An 8,472-nucleotide genomic window follows, 5' to 3' on the forward strand; every position below is an offset into this window, starting at 1 on the left:
TTGTTTATTGGAGGAAATACAACATTTTGACCGATGATTTCTGAATACATAATCTGAATGATGAAAGTGCAGTAATTATGTCGAAATTTCTGATAGTATATATAATAGCTAATAGGCCCTGTTGATGGGCTACAGTTTCAGTCCAGTTGATGATGAACAAATCCTTATTTCTATTCAGTTGTTTAATATCTTTCAAAATATTGGAAAATCATTAAGGGATTATTTATAGGTCACTGACTACTTCTCCAAGTCGTAATAGAGATGATTCCCATCTACTGGATGAGATTGGATTGCTCAAAAGCTTTATTTATACCAGAACCGAGCCCTTGTCCAACATTTTCTTCGCCTGGTTTTCGAAGTTTTTTAAGCTAACAATGAAACCTTTTTCCTTTGTAATATAAATATTACTTGAATTGATAGTTTGTGCAGGAAAAATGGAGAGTGAGCCCGTTTGTGTAAGCGAATTCCAAGAGCTCGCTAGACAAGCTCTTCCAAAAATGCATTATGATTACTTTACAGGAGGAGCTGAGGATGAATTTACCTTGAAGGAGAACATCAAAGCATTTCAAAGAATTATGCAATACCTGCTTCTCTATTTTTGTATAAAGTTTTTGTTGACGTATGTGTAAAAAGTAACTATTTTTTGCATGGATCCTCAGGTTACGACCGAGGGTCCTAGCGGATGTGAGAAATATAGATATGTCAGTGACCTTATTGGGCTACAATTTATCTTCACCAATAATTGTTGCCCCTATCGCAATGCACAAGTTAGCTCACCCAAAAGGTAACTAATCCATGTTAGAAATATGAGTTAGCAGTTAAAACATTGCAAATTGGGTTTTAAGACATTGGTTCTCCGAGTCATCCATAATTTGAAATAGGTCCCCAGATGTTGACATTTTGAAGTTAGTCCCCTGAAGCATTTATGTCACGCCAAATAAGTCCATGTTGGACGGGCTTATTTGGTGTAACTTAAAGGTTTCGGGGGACTTTGATTCAAGATGTCAATATTTGAGGGGTTTATCTTAAAATATTGATGATATCGGTACTTATATCTTAAAAACCCTTTTAAATTTGAATTAACAGCTCCTTGTCTTAATAGGAGAAGTGTCAACAGCAAGAGCTGCGGCAGCCTGTGACACAGTAATGGTATTATTTCCATGCATAGTAGATAATTGGGTTTTTCCCCCGATAGAGGTCCCTTATTTTTTCCCCTTCTTATTTTGAAATTTAGTCCCTGAAATCATTGAAATTGATATAACATCTACCAATACTTCTTTGGTGCTCTAAAAGGTTCATGTGCTTTCAGGTGCTATCCTTTTGCTCTCACTGTACTATCGAGGAAGTGGCTTCAAGCTGCAACGCAATTCGCTTATTTCAGTTATGCGTACGTTATATTTAACAGTTTCATCTACTGTTCAGATTGATCTTTAAGGGTTCTTTTTTTTGGCAATTTTATAGGTTTACAAAAGACGAGATATTGCAGTCAAGTTGGTTAAGAGAGCTGAGAGCAATGGATTCAAGGCCATTGTTTTGACAACTGATGCTCTTAGGTTAGGTTGAAGGGAAGAAGACATTAAAAACAAGTAAATCCTTATACTCCTGAAAATTTTCTGTGATTCTATCAGTATCCGTTTGATGCTAGAACCGTGTATTATCATTTGATGAGTTAGTGCTGCATAACTCTGCCATGAAGAATGCTATTCTTCTGGCAAACTGTTCACTTTATGTACTGTGTAACTTTGTACTCAATGCTTCATCTTTTATATTTGCTGACAACAAAACTTTATATCGATCTTTGTGCAGATTGGTTACACCAAAATTGTCAAATCTTGAAGGTGTACTATCATTCAATACTGATAATGTGAGTGGAAATTTGTTTTTCCTTGGATGCTGAGCCTTTTAGCTGTATTTATTGACATAGTCATAAATGAATGGTGCATATGCATAAGAATATAGCTAGACATAGTACTTTTTTTAAAACTATTTTCCTAAAAAAAAGTTTTAATCTATTATCTTATTTTCATTTCTTTGTTTGCAGAAATCCGGCTCTGGTCTTGAAGCATTTGCATGTGATACTTTTGATGCTTCTCTGAGTTGGAAGGTATATAACAAGCGATTCTGCTTCTTGTATTAATAGGAGAAATATAAGTTTCTATTTTATACATGAAATAATTTGGGTTTTCGAAGTATCAACCTCATTATCAGCAATTTTCCAGTAAGTTGTTTACACTAAGAATAGTTATTAAAAGGCTAGGAACCAGATATCATCAAACTTGTAATACATTTTCTCAAAAATCTGGGAGAAATCTTATTGAAATGTACATTATAACCTTTTCTAGAAAATCATCTTGGTAAAGGAATATGACTTTGCTATTGTTGATAATAGTGTATTGTAGTGGGTTTTAGACGAACAAAGAGAAGCAACAAGAGAACGTGGACGTATGGACTCTGGAAGGTGAAGATATTCCAGAAAATACAGTTTGTGCCTCCTACGACCCGCCCCAACCGTCTTGCCCGTCTGTGGATCCTGCACAATACAAGTATCAGAAGAAAATGAGACAAACAGGCCCGCCATGCATAAAGAGCTAATAGAAATTAAATTCAAGCACAATTGTGGAGCCACATAGACGGGACCAAGTGTTAGACGACCAGATGGATCATTTTGTGGGGTAATAGAGCCATACTGAGTAATGGACAATGGTTGTCCAGCAGCTGTGTAGATAGGAGGAAGAGAGGATGAAGTAAAGACAGAGGATAAAAGTGAGGCATTACAAGTCATATGAAAGGAACAACCAGAGTCAAAAATCCAGAGATCATTCATACCAGAGACTGAAGGATTAGCTGAAGAACCAGCAAAATGCATACCAGAGAGTTGTGCGGCGGATGTAGAGGTGATATGTTGAAAAGCATCAAGTTGACGGCGAAGACTTTCAATAGCTTGAATAGTAGAGTCTGAAGTAGTAGAAGGTATAGCATTGGCCAACAATCCTGGTGTACGAGAGGGTTGAGACTGAGGGGGTCGCCGACCACGTCCAGTACCTGAGGAACGTAACTCAGGATGAAGCTTGAAGCATGTCTCAATGCGGTGTCCTTCCTTCTTACAATATTTGCAAGAGAGCTTAGATCGAGCCTGTGGAGAGGGAGCCTGTGGAGAAGTATAATTCATAACAGGAGCAGTGACAGGTACAGACAAAACAGTCTCGAGTGAAGAGGTAGGAGTGTCTGTTGACAAATTGAGTCGTGCTGTCTGCTGCCGGGTCTCATAAGCAGTGAGAGCTCCCATAACTGAGGCCAAAGTCGGAAATTGAGGCTGGTGAAGTAGTTGATCAGCCATAGTTGAATATTCAGGAAGGGACTGAAACAATTGATGCACCTCATGCCGTTCGTACCAGGCTAGCCAGTCTTCATATGTGGAATTACGTCCAGGAAGCATGGAGCGTAACTCTGTCCAAAAAGCTTGCATTTGTCCAAAATGGGACTGCAGAGATGAACTACCTTTGCGTTGTAGAGAAATGCGTTGCAGAAGATATGCCTCCCGTGCACCCGAGCACTCAGTGAAACGCTCAGTGAGACGAGTCCACATGGCCTGAGCAGAGGGAAGCGAGCCAATCTCGACAGTGAGACCAGAGCCAACACAGCGAGTGAGATAATCCATAACACGAAATTCCTGCAATTGCCACTCTGAACTCTCCTTGACATAGAGAGCACGAGCAGTCTGAAGATCGACATCACCACTGCCAGAGGCAATAGTACTGGATGAAGCAACAGTGCTGATGGACGGTGGAACTGGTCCCGTACTGGTGAGATGATCAAGCAAACCAGCGCCACGCAAGGCATTGGTGACAATGGTGGACCACCCTGCCCAGTCACTTTGATCATTGAGGGGCAAAGGTGGTTTGGGAATCTTCTCTGAAGGAGCCATAACAGCAATCTTGAGACGTTAAGATGTCGAGATGCTGTTACTAATGTCGTTCGTTTGAGGCCGAGAGACGGCTTGAAACGACGATGCCGTTAATTTGAGACCGAGAGACGGTCTTGAAACGACAATGCCGTTAAAATAGAACCCGAAGGTTAGAATGAAACCCGAAGGTTTAAAATAGAACCCGAAGGTTAGAATGAAACCCGAAGGTTTAAAATAGAACCCGAAGGTTAGAATGAAACCCGAAGGTTTAAAATAGAACCCGAAGGTTAGAATGAAACCCGAAGGTTTAAAATAGAACCCGAAGGTTAGAATGAAACCCGAAGGTTTAAAATAGAACCCGAAGGTTAGAATGAAACCCGAAGGTTTAAAATAGAACCCGAAGGTTAGAATGAAACCCGAAGGTTTAAAATAGAACCCGAAGGTTAGAATGAAACCCGAAGGTTTAAAATAGAACCCGAAGGTTAGAATGAAACCCGAAGGTTTAAAATAGCCGAGAGACGGTCTTGAAACGACAATGCCGTTAAAATAGAACCCGAAGGTTAGAATGAAACCCGAAGGTTTAAAATAGAACCCGAAGGTTAGAATGAAACCCGAAGGTTTAAAATAGAACCCGAAGGTTAAACGAGAACGCGAAACGCGTTAAGAGGCCGCAAAACGACAAGGCCAAAATATCTGGCAGATGAACGCCAAATAATTAAAAATAAAAATAAAAAAAATAAAACATTAAACGGCTGCAAAGCAATAAGGCCAAGATTTGGCAAAAGAACGCAAAAGCGTTAAAAATTTTATTGAAAGGGAAATAGCCCTAGCTCTGATACCATGTTAAAGTAAGAGAGAGAGAGAGAATCTTAGGTAAATTTCCCTTGAATTGAATATTGAGTGTGCACATATATTTATACAAGTAGAGGAGTGTGAGGTTTGTTCTCCCAAGCAATGTGGGACTAAAACCCACTACAATACACTATTATCAACAGCTATCTCATGAAATTTCTGCTTATTTTCATGAAGGCATCCCAAGAAAGCCAAAATTAAAAGAATTTAATTCTCTTGTGCTTCTTTTTCAACTTCATCTTGACGTCTAGACACCTACATTTGCAGGATATAGAATGGATAAAATCTATTACCAAATTACCAATTATTGTAAAAGGGCTGCTCAATGCAGAAGATGGTACTATTTTCTAAGTTAATGGTTTCATTTTTATTTTTATACAAGTATATTGTTAGCTTGTATGATATTGTCAACAACACTATCTGTAACATAGTGACAAAATCCTGAAATAGCTCGAAAGGCAGTGGACGCAGGAGTATCTGGAATAATTGTATATAATCATGGTGCACGCCAACTTTAATTATTCTCCAGCTACAATCTCTGTTCTTGAAGAGGAAACCATTTGCTCGACCATTCATAATAAAACTTATTAGATCATATATTAATTTATGGAGAAACCGAAAACTAGTGCGATATGCAAATCATTAACTATCATTTGAGGCTACAGGTGGTCGAAGCTGTTTCTGGTGCTATTCCTGTTCTAATTGATGGAGGTTTTCGTCGTGGAAATGATATTTTCAAGGCCTTGGCGCTTGGTGCGAAGGCTGTAATGGTATGCTAACTGGGGTGCACAAAACCCCTTTGAATTTTGGGGTGTGCAAGTGCAGAACCCCCTTGAACTCTATTAATCAGAGAAAAACCTCTTGCACTTTCAAAACACAAACTCGCATGAGCTATTGGAAATTGTCGTAAAGGACATTAACACAAAAAGTAAAAGTCTAAAATATACTTGTGGTTATCTAATTATCCTAACACGGAAAACTCTCTTTCAGAAAATTTAAGAAGCATGTAAGGACATAACTTGTCCAAACCTAACAACTTAAACTAATTAAGTCAAATTCAAGGGGCTTTTCTCTAATTTACAAAGTTATGAGGCTTTGTAAAAAAACCCAAAATCAGGGAGTTTTTGTGAAATTTACCCTTTTATCTATTCTCATCTCTATACTCACTTTATTCTTTCTTTTAACTCTCAAGTTTCAATTAGTGACAGGTTGTTTTTTTCTTAATTTTCATGTTTGTTATTCATGTATATTTCTGTGTCTCTTTGTATAGATTGGAAGACCAGTGGTCTTTGGTCTAGCTGCAAAGGGAGAGCAAGGAGTAAGTAAAGTCATTGAAATGCTTAAGTGTGAGCTAGAGCTTACCATGGCCCTCATTGGTTGTCCTACTCTGAAGGATATCAACAGGAGCCATGTCCAAACTCCCCGTGATCAACTGCGCTCCTTAATGTAATGAAGAAACATAAGTAAATTTCGACATACCAGTAATCAATACTTATATGGGTGTCTGATATTGATATATGTTCTTCAAGAGATGTGTTCTTGGAGTTTTGAAGCTCAACTCTATTTGATTCAATTAACATGACCGAAGGCTGCATCACTTTTTAGTTCTCTTATGTTATGGTGAAGATTGTTGTGTTGGGATAATTGAACACAGAACCAGAAAATAGAATATTCACAAACATAATATTTACGTGGTTCGATCAATTTGATCTACGTCCACGGCAAGAGGGTGTTTCACTATATTTCTTTCTCAAATTACAACACTCATACAAAATTTGAGAACTCACTTTTGTTGTGTGGCTCTATCTCGTGTGCCTGTGTTTTTTTCTACTCTGCCTTACACTCTCACTTCCCTTTTAATTCACATAGAGATTGAATAAATCAATTAGTGATTGATTGATTGGGGAGGGGACCACAAGTGAGAAAATGACTTAAAAAAGTGTGACCTTCTTTAATACACGCAGAGACAAAACAAAGAAAGAGGGAGTGGTTGATTGAGATGGGGACAACACATGAAAGTGACATAAAGATGAGACCTCCCTTCCACAATTTCTTCAGCAACCGCGTTGAGATAACTTGACAGCGACCTCTCGTGATGTTTGGCCAAATTCAAGCCAACAAAGTCAACAATCTCCACCTTGGATTGAATTCCCAAACATTAATAACTAGAGAGTCTTCACCCGTCTTGCAAACAATGCTCCAAACGGGGCCACCTAACAAGTGCGAATGCCTCCCAAATTCAAGCAGTGATTGAACTTGAAGGTTGGGATCGGTTTGGTCAACATGTCAGCTGGGTTGTCTGCAATACCAATCTTCTTCATTGTGATGTTTCTTTCAGCAGTTGCCTCACGAATGAAATGATATCTGACATCAATATGCTTTGTCCTCTCATGATGTGCTGAGTTTTTGCTTAGATGTATTGCGCTCTGATTGTCGCAAAATACAACTGAACTAGCCTCCTGCTGTAGTCCAAGCTCCCTCACGAGATTTCTCAACCAAATGGCCTCTTTTACTGCTTCTGCTGCTGCCATGTATTCTGCCTCTGTAGTAGACAAAGCAACTGTCGATTGTAGAGTCGATCTCCAACTAATAGCTGAGCCAGAAAGAGTAAAAAGATAACCAGTCAAAGATCTCCTTTTATCGAGATCACCTGCATAGTCAGAATCCACAAAACCTACAACTGAGGTTCCCAAAGTACTGCTATAAAAAACTAAACCCAAATCTGAGATACCCCTGAGATACCGAATGATCCACTTTACTACCTCCCAGTGTGCTTTTCCTGGTTGAACCATGTATCTGCTCACTACACTGACTGTCTGGGCAATGTCTGGACGAGTGCAAATCATAGCATACATAATGCTACCCACTGCATTAGAGTATGGAACTCGGGACATCTCCTTCTTCTCGTTCTCACTTGTAGGTGAATTTGAAACCAAGAGTCTAAAGTGAGGAGCCAAAGGACTCGTAACGGGCTTGGCCCTTTTCATCCCAAAACGTTCAAGCACCTTTTCAATATAACTCTTCTGTGAGAGATATGAAGTTCCAGCTTTCCTGTCCTTCCTGATCTTCATACCTAAGATCTTCTTTGATACACCAAAATCTTTCATCTCAAACTCATCACTGAGTTGTTTCTTCAAAATAAGAATCTGTGACCTGTTCTTAGCAGCAATAAGCATGTCATCGACATATAATAGAAGATAAATAAAAGAATCATCTCCTAGATGCATGTAGTACACACAATTGTCATAAGTACTTCTTGAGTACCCATGACTAAGCATAAAATTATCAAACCTCATGTACTACTGTCTGGGAGATTGCTTCAGGCCGTACAAAGATTTCTTCAATCTGCAAACTTGATCTTCTTTACCTTCTACGAAGTATCCCTATGGCTGAGACATGTAGATAGCCTCCTCAAGTTCGCCATGCAAAAATGTAGTCTTCACATCAAGCTGCTCAAGCTCCAGATCAAATAGAGCAATCATGGCAAGTAATACATGGATGGAGGTATGCTTCACAACCGGAGAGAACACTTTATCATAGTCAATTCCCTCCTTTTGTCTATAACCCTTAGCCACCAACCGTGCTTTGAATCTAGCATCTTCAACCCCTGGGATCCCTTCTTTCTTCTTGAAAACCCACTTGCATCCAATTACCCTTTTACCCTTAGGTAATTGCACCAAATCCCAAGTCTGATTCTTGTAGAGTGACTCGAGTTC

The 8,472-nt window shown here is 39.1% G+C and overlaps 1 pseudogene; it reads left to right on the forward strand.

The window, feature by feature from the left end:
• LOC109848211 lies at window positions 7–6,360 on the forward strand (annotated as a pseudogene).

The sequence above is a fragment of the Asparagus officinalis genome, chromosome 7, assembly GCF_001876935.1.
Source record: "Asparagus officinalis chromosome 7, Aspof.V1, whole genome shotgun sequence".
Classification (NCBI taxonomy): domain Eukaryota; kingdom Viridiplantae; phylum Streptophyta; class Magnoliopsida; order Asparagales; family Asparagaceae; genus Asparagus; species Asparagus officinalis.